Here is a 5,075-nt window from a genome sequence, read left to right as displayed (position 1 = left end):
TTCACCCTTCATTTTAGTTCAAGTAACTTCTATAACTTCTCCAGGGAGAGAATAATTCTGAAAATGACCAATGCAACTCTAAGAATGAGAATCAGACTACAGCTACCCATATACAGATCCCATAGCAGTTTTTTTAATTTATAATAAGTATAATAGAATGCTATTTTTGAATTATTAACTATTTCATTTTTCATTCCTGGTACATTAATGGCTTATGTTCCTGGTTGCTTATGGCAATTTATTCAGTGACTTACCGGCAGTTGCTGCTTCAGTGTGGAGAGACAATGAAGATAAAAAAGACATCACAGTTCAATTTTGAGTTTTAAATTAGCTTTTTTTTTCTAAGCCAAAGAAAAAGACAAGAACCTGTAAGCCACAGGGCTTGTGATTTATCAAAGCCATATTTTGGAGGCAGAAAGGGCTTTTAGGAATCTACAAATTTGGTTGTGTAAATCAACAACCTAAACCTGGCTGAATCAGGCTAAATTTTTTCTATGAACCACATCGCTGGGAGAAAGTATTATGATATAGGTGAAATTTTCTCATTCAGAAAGAGCCAAGAGTTGGATCAGGAAAGAGACGATTGGAGGTGATGTTGCTAGTTGCAGAGATCTGAGACAAGCTTGGCATTCCCCTCAAGAGCTGGTAACTTATTTCTACTTTGGGTGTGTTTCAGAAAACCCTAGATAAAGGCTGCACAATTGGTTATCCAAAAGGATCTGTTCCATAGAATTCAATACAGGGGAAAGCTCAGACTAGAGCTACTCGTCAAGACTACTCACAATTCCTATTGGTCATTTGACTAAAATGTCAATCACACCGTCTCCTAACTATAAAACTGACCAGCTATTCAGAGTCCGTGTGTCCTCAGCAAGCAACTAATTAAGGCGAAAGTCAGTGACATCTGTGAAAGCCAAGTTAGAATTCATTTTACAACCTTTCCAAGGTATTTCCAGTCCTTTTCAGTAAAAAATTTATGAAATTTGGCTTCAAAAAATTTTATTTAACACTCAGGATCAGCTTAGCTAATGCCTAGTATCTAAATTAACATTGAGAAACTCAGATCTTCACAAAGTTAGAATTACAAAACCTTCAAAGAATATTCAGGTAAGGATACAGGAGTCAAAAACCAACCTCCCAAAGTTATCTAGACCCGTCTGATCACATATGGCTCTTGAGTGCTTAAGGGACTGATTCTATTAGAGATACGCTACAAATATAAACACCAGGTTTCACAGAACAGGGGAAAAACATAAAATATCTCATTGATAATCGTGATATTGACTACATGGCCTCAAATGCTACTAGATTGGATATTTACTCTAGGAAAGCTTTTATACCATTGGACTTCCTTGATATATATGCTGTGAATAGTTAGATAATGAGCAACTTTAACATTTATATATTGAGTAACATTTCAACTATTAGTGAGCTACTCTGAAAGGTTCATGGCATAGCTATTTGTTATTTTCTGAAATACATATTTACACTGCTAACACTTTAAGGCTTGTTTTTAGCTACCCAACTAGTTACCCAGTTATTAAATGAGCAATTCAATCAGAAAGCATTTAAATCTCAAAGTGATTTTGTCTAGAAGATAACTCATAAAATAATAAACACTGAATTCATAAGCTCATGGAAAAGACCATAGGAATAAGGCACTATATGGCAGAATTTAACCATAAGGCACTATATAGCATCATTAAAATAGTGTAAAAAATTAATTGTACTGCATTTAATGTGGGCAATCAAATCTGAAATCATCTAGTAATATTTACGAATACTGGCCTTTTTGACACTGTACAAAACTTAACACCTTTTCAAGTGTTAAGTTTCTATTCTTTTCACAGGCTTTTGTGGGAATTACTGATGTCAGAAGTTCCAAGTTATCTACGGAACACCTTTGAACTAACTTGGAGAAACCTATAAAAGTGTGAATTGTTGTTCCCATCGATGAGCCGCATTGGATCAGAAAGCTGACTCCTTGACTTACCCCAATACAAAATGTTTCTGATGCTTTTCCAAAAGCTAAATCATAATTTACCAGTCATCATTGTCTGTCCTTTGCTAAACAAAGATCATAATGTAGTCATAGCATCCCAGGAACTAATCTCTTCTGGTCCCTCCTCATAACCCATCACAACAGCAGCCTCATCAGAACAGCAAGAGTCACCTTTCCTGTCTGTCTACTTCTAGATTCTGCTGCCAGCTAAATTCTGTTGTGAATGCCTGAGATGACTGGCATAGTGGAAAGAGTATGGGGCAAATGAACCAAAGAGAAAACCTCAAAAATGCATCTGAGCAAATCTCAACAGTTTATTCAAGCAAACCTAAGAAAGCATGGCCTCATTTCAACAGGCATCTGGAATTAAAGGCAGGAAAGAGGGTGCTGGGAGCGATCCAATTTAACCAACCTAACGGTTGTTACTAGCTCAGTGCACCTTAATTATCACACCCTGACTTGCTCTTCTAACAGTGTTGGCAATATCTGTGTCTAGACAGCTTCTGAACCCTAACATACTTCTGAGCAGCACACACATACGCATAACATTATCTTTGCTTTCTCACAACTTGTCAACTCTTACTATCTGGTTTCCCTCTTGTGGCTCTGCCTCCTATTTTAAGATCAGATTTCTTCAAGTTAAAATTGATGTTCTTTAACTCTGGTTCTCCAGAGTTATATCTATAGAATCATCTTTCCCCAGGTACAGATATCCTGTCCTGAAGATGTGGGAAAGGTATAACTAGGAGTTGTCCTTGTCTTGTTTTTCAGTCCTTACATCTAATGATCATACCAAGATGAGCTACTTCTACTCTCCGAATTTTTGTGTTCCCTATTGTAATGGCTTTAATTCTGCCCCTCATCATCTTGCTGACACATTATAAATTTTTAACGAGTTTCTCCGTCTCTAGTCTCACCCTCTAATCTGAAGGGTAAATCTGACCATCTTTTACCTGCTTAAGAGCTGTCAGTCATAACTTGGCACAAAAATGCCTTCATGATTTTTCACCTGCTTAGCTCTAGACCTAGCAGTTTTCCAAGAGTGTTCTGGTTTTATGTGCTATACTTTCTGCCTTGGAAATAATATTCCAAAACGTCCCACTTTGTATGTTCTCTTATCCATATCCCCTACAACAATGATCGATTTGTTCTTAAAGATTTAACCATTTTCTTGTCTAGTCTGAGTTTAATAACTGTCCTCTTCACCTGCACAATACCCTATATATAAGTCTATCATAGCTTTGATTACTCTTTATAACATGATTGCTTATTTGCTTCACCCACTAAAAATTAAATTCCTAAAGGTCAGCTGTCTTTGATTTCTATATTCTTAATCCCTAATAGTAAAGAGAAGCAAGCAGTACTTAATATATAATTTGCTGAAAAAGCAAATCACTAGTTTTTGGGAAGAGAGACTATCAGAATAAACAATGTCCTCTATTATACTTAGTGCAATCTCTAGTACACTAAGGCTTCTCGACAGGTCAATTAAGGTCTTACTATTATACCTCACAAGTGGAGAGAATTAAAATTTTCATAGATGGGCACAAATATTGTATTTTATAATAACCACCACCATTATTAAGTGATTACTGTGTCTGATACATACATGTACCTTCCAATTTAATCCTCACAATCCTGAAGTATGAAATAGTATTACCTCTTCTCATAGGTAAAGGTGAAACACAGAGAACTCTTTCTCAATGTCATGGAGATGGCAAAACTAGGAAATATGGGCTCAAACCCAAGTTCTTAATCACTATACCACAAAACTCAATACCTCTTCCATCATGAAACTGTGCTTCAAAATATCTATTACTCCCCCTTGAAAAACATACTGAACATTACTAAATACAATCTATATTTTACAAGCTGTGATTATGCACTAGCAGACCATTCCTTTTTAAAACTTAGAAGCTCCCCAATATATTTCAATCACAAAATTTTACAAATAGGTTTTACATTAGAAATTTCAAAGTACATCTTTACTAATAGTTAAGGTAATAAAGAAAGATCTCTTTGTCCATTATTACTAGTTTTTCTTCTTAAGCTATTACAGAATTTTAACTAATACTTTTGGATTCAACTTTGTGGCAATGAATGTACAAAAATAGGTGAAGAAACAAAAAAAATCAGTTAATTCATGGTGAAATTTCAGCATTGTAATGTACTGTCAATTCCTACACATAACGGTGACTATGACAAATTTCCTTGTAAGCAATCTTGTCTTATTTTGTACCTCTAAATAATGGGATAATTTGGCAAGATCGTTTGGAAGTTTTATTTATTAAAATATCAATAATGAATCGTTCCATCTCAGTTTAGAACATACTAATACAAGCTGTTCCTAACACATTTTGTATGTTTTTGTGACTGATGCATTTGATACCTTATTTAACAGAATACTAGTAGAGAAAAAAGAGGTATTACAGAAGAGTTGTGGAGATCATGAACAAAGCAATAGAGGTTTACCAGGTTTGTCTATTATTACCATGATTTTTAAACAATGAAATGCACATAAATACTCAATGCAAAGAAATAAAACATAATGGACTAGTCTAGTGGAGTAATATCATCATCAAATTCAAAGTTTCTTTCATATTTTCCTATAAGGTCATTAACTGCATTATATTGCACACAGGTGCTCAAAATGCCACTGATTAATAATGAAACCTTTTCAAGATGCTGACAGCAGATTCAGTGGTAACAGGGTACCTGCCAGCAGAACTACGCTTGTGAACAAAAATCACTAGTACCTATCAATCTCAGCAGATCAGATTGAGATGGAAGGCATTGAGAATTTATGACAGAGAAATAAGTCTCTCTGGCTTTAAGATTTGGGAGCCTGACAGATGCTTCACATTCCAGGGCAGAGCTAAGATGCAGTTTTGGTAACAGATACAACAATATCACTTACATTTTTTTTCATTAATTTCTGAGATGTGAAAGTTTATGCCGACCTGTTCTTTGCTTCTCGATAAACAAGCATCCAACAATCTAGCTTATTATTAGCTATTGGTCTAAAATTAACAAGGCTTAAATACTTGAAAATATACCAAATCCCCTTTAGTTG

This window comes from Talpa europaea (genome assembly GCF_964194135.1).
Source record: "Talpa europaea genome assembly, chromosome: 3".
NCBI lineage: Eukaryota > Metazoa > Chordata > Mammalia > Eulipotyphla > Talpidae > Talpa > Talpa europaea.
The sequence above is the reverse complement of the archived record's forward strand: the minus strand, read 5'-3'. Positions refer to the sequence as shown.